At 42.6% G+C, this 9,924-nt stretch overlaps 1 pseudogene; it reads right to left on the reverse strand.

Annotated features, from left to right (window-relative positions):
* On the reverse strand, positions 1-6,435 carry LOC136509186 (kinesin-like protein KIN-5A; annotated as a pseudogene).
* Between the last annotated feature and the right edge of the window lie 3,489 nt (positions 6,436-9,924).

Genomic DNA, 9,924 nt, shown 5'->3' on the forward strand with positions numbered 1-9,924 from the left:
CTAGTTTATCGCGGCAAGAGGGGCTCTCTGTGATTCGGGGGTCGTCGACCCTGCCAACTGCTGCTTCCCGTTTCCATTTACAGCAAGCTTCATCGGTGTTCTACTGTCCCAAAATGCCTTCACGAGATCTTCAAGTGGTGTTACCAACTCCCTGATCAATTGGCTGTCCGGAATGTTGATCTCACGCCTTCTCGGTGTTGAACAAGTTGCTTCATCCACCTGGCCCATAAAACACAGATTTCGATATTAGAATACTAAGGAACCATCATGCTTCAGCAGGTAAACAAACAACTACATATATGTGCATATATATATGCCCAGCAGACTAATATTGCTAACCTTGTATTCATCTCCCAGAGATCTATCGGCATTCCCTGTTATTACTTTTGTCTTCTCATAGTGACCATGTTCCAAGTCATGAAGTTCTGTTCTGGATGTCATCACGATGGATTTCACATTGTCGCAAATACCATGGTCTAATTTTAATGAATCTGGCAAAGAAATCAGCAATTTGCAGGAAATTTTAGACAACAGAAAATGCATGTGCTGGGAAAAAGAAAGATGTCCCACTGTGCGGAAATAGTACCATCAATAGAACTAAGAAGGGATTTGCTTGAAATGTCACTATCTTCAAATCCAGCAGTGACAGCAGATGAAAATCTTGCATCCAGTTGGTTGCTCACCTCATTCCTAGCACTTCATTCGAAGCATGCACATATGTTTAGCTTACAACAAGTTCAAGTTGCTTCTCTTCAAACTATTTATCCAACAAAACAAACTTCAATTGTCAGTATCAATTACCTTATGACTGAACCGATGGCTTCTGCATTGTTTCTTCCAAGCGCCAACACCAAATTTTGTGCAGTAACCCATTGCTCTGAACATGATTCTACACTTCCCTTGCTGTACAATAAATCATATGTGTTAGTTTCCATGTTATAAGATTCTCATGAAATCAACAATTTAACTGTTGAGATAGACAACTTACCACTGCTGCAAATTCCCTGCCAAGAAGCATCGTTTCTGTTCAATAGATGATACATTTTGTTGGAATGCCTCTTCAGTTCTCTTCATGTAGGCTTCCCATTGCTCTTTCATAGAAGATGTAAAATCATGAAGCTTGGTAGTTTCAGTTTGTAAATTGTTTGAACGCTCAGAAGCAGTCCTATTGAGGCTGCATATATCATCTTGAACCTGGTAAAATGACACACATATGTCACTCAGTCAGCTCAGTAGTTGGTTTTAAGCTGTTGCACAAGTAGATGTTTCTCTGAAGAAATTTGACTAGGATGACCAAATAACAGTATGCACATATGCATTGGTTTATGACAACAAAGGGCCACACAGTAGTGACCTATACATTATTAGGCATCCTCCAGATATTGAAGTGAATGAAATATACCATATTTTTCTTTCTAGCATTCGATTCTGCAAGTAACCCTGCGACCTTCTCCATCAAGTACTTCTCCTCATCAGCAACAAAGGCCTGAATCCATTTCATGTCATCAGATAACAAATCATACAAATAGATCCTTGCAGACTAATGAGAAAATTACAGCTGCAAAAGAAGATTACCTCAAACTTCTTCTGAAGCTGGAAGAGTTGCTTTTGATGTTCCATCTCTGATTCTTCCAAAATCTTTATGAGCTCCAATGCATGGGAATCTATAGTTTTGAAGAAATTCATTGTAGTTGTCGAAACAGACTTTGTTCTCTCCAAATTTCTAGAGAGCTCCTGTAAGTGCAACTTTTTCTTATACTACTGTAATCAACAATATGAGCTTAATAAATAGGCAAAAATTTAGCATTTTGTAATAAATAATGAACCTCATGCTGCTGCTTAATAAATGTAGCAAAGTTCACTTCTTGCTGAGAAAGCCCATTTTGTAGTGCAACGAGTATTTGGTCAGCATCAACCAACAGGCCCTTCATGCACTGCAACCAAAGAATTCTCAGTATGTGTTTACAAAAATAGGGAATAAAAATAAAGATGATGAGCATAGTATGAGGATTTCAAGATAATTAAGTACACTTACATCCTCAAGGCCAGATGTGTGTGTGTGATAACTTGCGAATTAAGATTTTCAAAGCTCAACACAGATTTATGCTTGAGCTCATTTGCAAAACCATGCAATTCTGCTATCCTAGAATTGAAGCTCTCTTTGAGCGTTCTTACATGCTCTTGAAGTCCTCCAGCAACCTAAGAAAATACGGCATTGTTAGACTTATACAGGCAAAGAATGAACTGATCACCACATGTTTGCTTTTTGGTGCACCTTGCCCTTTGAGGTGACAAAAGATTGCATCTCCTCTTCAAGTGATTTTAGTTGGCTCTCCTGTTGAGAAACCGAGGTTGAGACTGTTCTATGCAAGACACTAATGTCTTGAGTCAGCTGGGAATGGAAATGTTGAATTGTACTTCTATTTGTATCTTCAATCTTTTCCTTCCTTTCTGAAAATCGATACGAAGAATGAATATGAATATTTAAATTTAGAAATGAAAGAGGGAGGGAGAAAGAGAAATGGAGGCAGACCTAATTTTGAAAATAGCCCATATAGATCCCCTGCTGTATTCTCCAGCTCTGATCGGAGTCTTTGTGCTTCACCAACAAGAACTTTTTCTGAAGACATTTAAAAAGGAAAGGACGTAAGAGAAATGGTAAGCACAATCACCTCAGCCAAAAATCTGAAATTTTTCTGCAAGTATGAAAATAACACGGTGCAGGTGTATCAAGACAAAATGGAATGAAACAAACAGTATTTTAGTATTTTCCTCACATGCATTCTGTACACAGCAAGCTAGAGAACCTTGTCAAATGCTTAATTAAGCCTATGCAACACATTTCATATGCAAACTCAAATAGAAATCAATGAAGTCTTCATTATGATAAGCTTTGCCTTGAAGGGGCAAATTCTAACCTGATTTAAGAAGATTTTCTATCAAATATTGCTTCTCCTTAATAGTATTATTTGCCTTCATGTATTTTGCTTCAAGATCCGCTAGGGTGCACTCTGTTTCCTTCATTCTTTTCTGCAAAAAGATGAGAAGTTGTAAATACAAACATTATAATTCAATTATATGATAGAAATATGACAATATAAGCATACAGCACACATACCTGTAATGTCTGAAGTTGATCACTTAGATCTGTACTCAGAACTTTCTGAGAATCATAGAGTCCTTGAAGCTCTTCTAATTGCTGGTACAGTTACAGATTCCGAATTATAGCATTATTTTTTTCAGCAAGATACAAATCCTCTAAATGAACTAAAGGCATACCTTATCTTTTGATTCCAAAATAAGCTCCAAACGATCCAGTTTCTCTGACATAGCCTGAAGAATTCCTCTGTCATGCTATAGAAGAATATGCACAATCTAATATGTCATAAGTGATGAAGGGAGTAAGTACCTTCTTTTCAGCTTCATCTGCTGAGTATTGTTCCCTCGGAATATAAACACCATTTTTCTCCCTTGCAGCATATAGTTCTATTCAAAAAGCGGAACCAAATTTAGTAACTATACTAGCTTGAAGTATCTAGCTTTTCAGAAAAATAAAATTGATGAACAATAATATACAGATAATGATCGCAGATTTTAGTGTATCTACAATGAAGAACTAAAATCTAGAAATACCTCGTCTAGACTATGCACTTACAGATGTGCATCCATGGTCTCTGCATTTTTCAAAGAACTGGAAGAATGTGGTAAACAATTTGATGACATAGATGTTCATGTATAGTTAAACTCAGCAATTGTTATATTGTTAAGAGTGTTCATGTACATGGTGTCAAACAATTCTGACAATAGAGGAGATGAATCAGATGCAATGAAGCATTAAGCACATTTGGTGGATTCTGTAGTAAGATTCATCTAGCAGTAACCATGTTTCCCGGAATCAGCTAATATTCAACCCATCTTTATTTCAAGAGCACAAGATTAACTCACATGCTTGGATGGGAAAATGGTCCTGTTGTATTTTTCTGAAGTTCTCAACAATAAGTATAAGCAGTGTTGAATGTTTGTAAGAAGAAAAGGATACCTTGTTTGAGACGGTCCATTTCAAAGTACAAATCTTTGATGAGCGCAGATTTCATCATCTTTTGATTGACCTGGAAATCATGGGCAAGTTATTAAAATCAGTTATCCATGAGAAAGTTTACATTGCAATCAATGATAATTTGACAATAAAAAAGCAGAACCTCTGGCTTATTCTTGATGTGTTTTGCACGATGCGCGTAATCCAGGGTGCTTAGCGTCTCCTCAAGGCAGTGTACCGAAGGTGCGATGGTCGCTATGATGCAAGTCTTTGTCTTCCCTCCCAAGGAATCCCTTAACAATCTTGTTAACTTGCTATCCCTGCATGAATAGCAGCCAAATTTCAAATGCCTGAACAGCCTCAATGAACAGTCTGAACAGCTAGTGCTTGATTGACCTGTATGGTATGTGTCCAGAGTGCTCAACAAGAGTATTAATGACACGCCCAAGTGTAAGCAGACTCTTGTTAATTTCTCCTGCTTCGCGAGCTCGCCCCTATAAAAATAGATGGCAACTATGTAAGCATTCTTCACTTGTGCAGCTTGATCATGGTATTTAGTGATGAAGTGGAAAAGGAAACAGGAGGCTCCCAAAAAAAACTTACGTCTCTAGCACAGGACCTAGATATGTTTTCAGAGCCAGCTAGGTCAACGAGATTAAGCTTTCCACACTTGATCATTTCCTCACCCTCAGGTGTGCATTCCTTAATATGGATGGTGATAGAGAAAATAGAGTGTGAGCGACTGCTTTGCTTGTTGAGAAGAGTTTCAGCAGTTTTTCTCTTTGCAGAGCCTCTCTCCAGTATCCTGTAGATCTCGGCAGCTGAAGAAACTAGCTCTTCCTCGAGCCCTCTAACAAAGACTCCTCCCTTGCCATCCTCCATGAGTGCCATAGGCTTCTTGGACTTGTCATCAGAGAATTTAGATTCCTCCAGGGCTAGAAGATCAGTGAGCTCCTCGTTGTACAACTCAAGAAAAGAAACCTTCATGCTGTACTCTACACTCTGTGCCTCAAGGATGTTGAATATGCGCTTAACAGCCCTTGGAATAACACCGGCATCAGATGGGAGGTCACCATTCTACAGAAATGCAGGTGGAGTGGAGTTATGACCTCAAGTTGAAGCAGCAAACTAACTGCATCAGAATTGAGGAACATGTGTAGCATGTGAATACATAAATAAAATAAAAATTTACCAGTGCTTTGCCCCCTCCTCCTTCCATGGTGTATGTTTTGCCAGTTCCTAGTCTGCCCATATGCAAATATTGTGCAATTGTAACCATCCAAAACCTCGCTGACAAGTGGCACAACAGCATGGTTGAAGACATCCTGCTGCTGAGACTTTGGTCCGAACATCTGTGTGTTTCCATTGGTTAGTGAGTGATGAATCAATCAAGTGAATGCCTGGGTGTCATGTGGCAGTGATCAACAAGTGGAAGTGGTAAAGGAAAATAAAATAGTTGGCATGAGTTACCTTGTCGAACACAAAGGTGCGATCAATTTGCTTGTTAGCGATGTTCTGGGCAACGGAAACCTCCCGTCTCTGGTCATTGCAAGTGACCACCACAGGAGTGCCGACACGGCGTTCCTCCTCGCTCAGTGGCCTAGGAATAGGATGCAGTGACGTTGAATCGATGAGTAGTGATCATGAGTAAAATAAATGATACAGTGGATTAACTGACAGGCATTGTATTGGTGGATCGATCAGACAGTGGCATGTATTGGAAAAGCATAGATAAGTACAGTAAAGCACATACTCCACTGGTGATCTATGGGTTGATCGTGGGGCTGTCTATAGAAACGCTAGTATAGGAGATGCATGCATAGGTAGGTATTGATTACTGTAATTAGGAAGCAGTGGATATTACTATGGTAAAAAAAAAATTTAATGTACCTGCATCTGAGGAGGACCTGGACGTTAACGCCTCCGGATCCGGACCCCTTGGAGGAGGAGGAGGAGGTGGAGGTTTGCTGCTGCTGTGCTGCGGTCTGCTGGGCAGCGTGGATGCTGCTGTTACTGCTGCCGTTGAAGAGGAGGGGGCCCCGATCCCAGGTGCCTGCTTGTGGGGGGCTTGTGGGCGGAGGAAGAGGCGCCGCTCCTGGGCGTGTGGGAAAAGGAGGGGGACATGGCGGCGTAGTTGGCGGGGGCTCCGCCGCCTCGGCGAGGGGTGGGGGTGGAAGCCTCCATGGATGATTGAACAAAATGCAGGGAGATGGACGGAGAGGAGGGGAAATGGGGAATAATCGACTGACTGGCTCCAGGCGTTTGGTTTTGAATGAATCGGAGAAGAATGCGGCTGGCCGCCGGTCCAGGTCCAGCCGAGGACTTGCCTCTTGGGCCCCGCACCACAGCCTCGGATTCCAACGGAACTGACGGGGCCTGGGGCCCACTTTGGGTTGCATTTGAACTCTCCGACCGTTGCACGGAGAGGGAGAGGGAGAGGGAGAGGGAGAGCGAGCTTCTGTCCTTTTTTTTTTTGCTTCGCACACTATACTATTGCATGCACTTGTATATAATATAATAAATAACAAATATAGCAGAATCGGTTATCTATTGCTCTAGTTATTACTTATGCAAAGTATATGCTTCTTATATTAGCTAATACTATAATAATAGTAGTAGTACTAACAGTGGCGGACCCAGGATTTTAAAGTTGGATATGCCCAAGCCCCAAGCTAAAGAAAATATATTATAAATTGAGCAAAGATCAAAGGAGAACTTGAGTTGTTGCCTCTGAATTTGGTTAAGAAAGATATCGAATCAAGATCTGTCTGCGCTTCCAGACGGCTCTAGCGGGGTGTGCATCTGTGATGGCGACCAACGTGCCATCCTAGCCACTGGTATCTAGCGGGGTGTGAGGTGACCCACGGTTGAACTACACCTGCCTGCTTGCCGAGTGCTCGAGCCACAATAGTGGTAGATCAGCTACAACACTGTGCGTTTTAGGGCGACACCGCACTCGGGTTATTTTAATATTGCCGGGCGGCGTGGCCAACGTCTTCGCTAGGCAGACACTAGGATTTCATCTCGTGGGAGCATCCGTTGGGCCCGCGGCTCCTGCGCTTTGCCTCACGAGTTTCTTGACCAAGGGAGGAGAATGGACTGAATCAGCCTTAATGGCCGGGTGAGCAGATAGGTAATGGACTGCAACGTGGTTTTGTGGGCTGTTTTTGGATGAACAAGATAAAGAGAACTGCGATACTAAAGCTTAACTATATCGTGCATATATGTATACCTATATATACTAGTTTTTGCGGCAAAAATGTTGGGTATGCCCGGGAATACCCGGGCACAACACCAGATCCGCCCATGAGTACTAAATGCCTAGCTTAGTGTAATCATGCACTACATACAAAAAAAAATCTAAGGTAAAGTAGCATTCAAAAATTTATCCTAAATTATAAGGTCTACTGTAGGGGAATTAACTCCCTCAAAGTCCCAAACACATACGTACCGTGCCATTAGTGTCTACAATCAGGCTCGAAATATGATAAGCATAAAGTCTCTCTGTAAATTAGGAAGGATTATATGCGTCATTTGCCTTATATTTCAGGGCGGGGGAGAGCTATTTACCACTTGTTCATTCTACTTGCTTTCATTCATCTGTCTCTATTTCTCCAAACAGGAAACCTTTGTGACCATATTTATTTTTTTTTCTTCTTTTCTGGTCCTAAATGAAGCACATACCCCAAGTTCATACCATTGATAATACTGGCTGTTCTAATAATTTTCTTTAGAAATCTTCGTGCTAGTACTTTTTCTATAACTTTCAAGACAACTTTCCTAAATCTTAGTTTTCTTCATTAACTAACGTAAGAGAGAAAGAGTGTACATGTGCACTTTTGACATCAATAAATCCATACTTACAAAGGATTAACTAAGGATAGGATTAGCTCCCATGGCCAAGCTTAAAATAACACTCACAAATTTCACTCATCGAATTCCTTCATAGCTGCCTACCTGAGTTGAAATCATTGCTTTGACATGAGTAATTATCACTTTTTCCTACATTTATTCCATGTAGAAACAATTAGGCCCATTTGGTTGCATTTAAGACAACGCTGTTGTGACTGCCGCTGCGTCTATCATCAAGTAGCATGGCTGCTGCACGGCACTGTAATCAACAGACGAACAGAGCCAATTGGCAAAGATGAACCCACCCTATAGGTGAGAAAAGGCACTAAAGGGGTATGGTTGTATGGGCTGTTGTGGACCATGGTGGGCTGAAGCCCAACAAGCCAGGAATTCATGAACAAAATGTTGCCTAGGCCATAGTATACGAAGGACTAACAAGCCAGGAAGTCATGACTTCAAAGTGGTTCTTGTTCAGTGTACTTCTCTTAGCAAAATGATTATGCACATTTTATCAATAGAAAAAAGGCAAACTTCATATAGATATATTTTTGAAGAAATGATGAGAAGTAAGGAGTAAACACTATCGGAATTCGTAGGTTTGTCGTGTGCTCACGACACACGACGAAGGCAAAAAAACACTCAACAAAGCGTTTGCCGAGTGTTACACTCGGCAAACCGCACTCGACAAAGCTGTCTCTGCCGAGTGTTTTTTATCGAGCACTCGGCAAAGACATTAACGAGTGCTAAACCAACACTCGGCAAAAAATATTTCGAAAAATATTAAAAAAAACCAACGCCACCACTGCCACCACGCCCGCCGCCACCACCACGCCATAGGCAGCCACGCTGCTTTCATCCTCTGGAAGCTGTTGGACTGCCGATGTTGGGGAACGTGGAGGCCGCCGCTGGATCCACAGCAGGCTTGGGGCGTGGTGGCCGCATCTGCCAAGGAGTGTGTAAGGAAAATGGACCCTAGGCCCATTTACTTTGGATTTTGGTGTTTGATGACCAACACAACCAAATTGGACTAATGAATTTGCAAGTGATTGTTGTGTAGTTCAATAGGATGCAAGACGTGACTTGGACAAAGGCGACGTGATGATCCAAGGATCAACACCACAAGCAAGACCTTAGGAGCACAAGAGAAGACCCAAGATATCAAGCAAAGTCCAAGCATGAAGATAGGAACCAAGTCGTACGCAAGATCACGAAGAAACGAGCTCACAGGAGTGACCGGACGCTGGACCGGACGCTGAAGAAAAGTGACCGGACGCTCCGATTAGTGGCTCGGCATCAGCAGCAGCGACCGAACGCTAAATAAGTGAATCGACCAGACGCACCGATGGCACTGTTCATCAGTCCGACAACACACTCAGCAAGTGACCGGACGCTAGCGGCAAACCGACTGGACGCAAGACAACAACGTCCGATCGAGTACAGAGAGGTTCTAGAGCGGAGAAATTTCGACCGGACGCGTCTGGTGGCAAGTGACCGGACGCTGCCAGCGTCCGATCAGTTGTTAGCGGCTCCAACGGTCAGGACGACTGGACGCATCCGATCAGGACGACTCCAGCGTCCGGTCAGTAGCAGAAAAGTGAGATTTCGTCCCCAACGGCTACTTTCTCAGTGGGGCTTATAAATACAACCCCCAACCAGCCAAATGGTAAGTGTGGAGCTAAGGAAACATACCAAGAGTGTTGGTACACCATTTTAGTGATCTCCACTTGCATAGTGCTTAGTGTTTTATTAGGTGATTAGCGTAGGTGCTTTGCGAAGTGCTTAGATTGATTAGACCACCACTTATGTGCTTGCTCTAGGTTTAGGCCTAGTGTTTAGTGAGGTTTACATACTTCTTACCACTCGGTGCTTGCGCGCACCATTGTTGTACATCGGAGGGGCTTGTAGTCTTATGAGATCACACCAACCGCGTTTGTGGTGTGGCCGCCACCGTGTACCGGAGGGAACAAGGCCCGCGGCGTTTCAGCCGGAAGCTTGATAGTGAAGACGGCGGGGAGCATCCGGGAGAGGCTTGCCGG

The sequence above is a fragment of the Miscanthus floridulus genome, chromosome 15 (genome assembly GCF_019320115.1).
Source record: "Miscanthus floridulus cultivar M001 chromosome 15, ASM1932011v1, whole genome shotgun sequence".
Classification (NCBI taxonomy): domain Eukaryota; kingdom Viridiplantae; phylum Streptophyta; class Magnoliopsida; order Poales; family Poaceae; genus Miscanthus; species Miscanthus floridulus.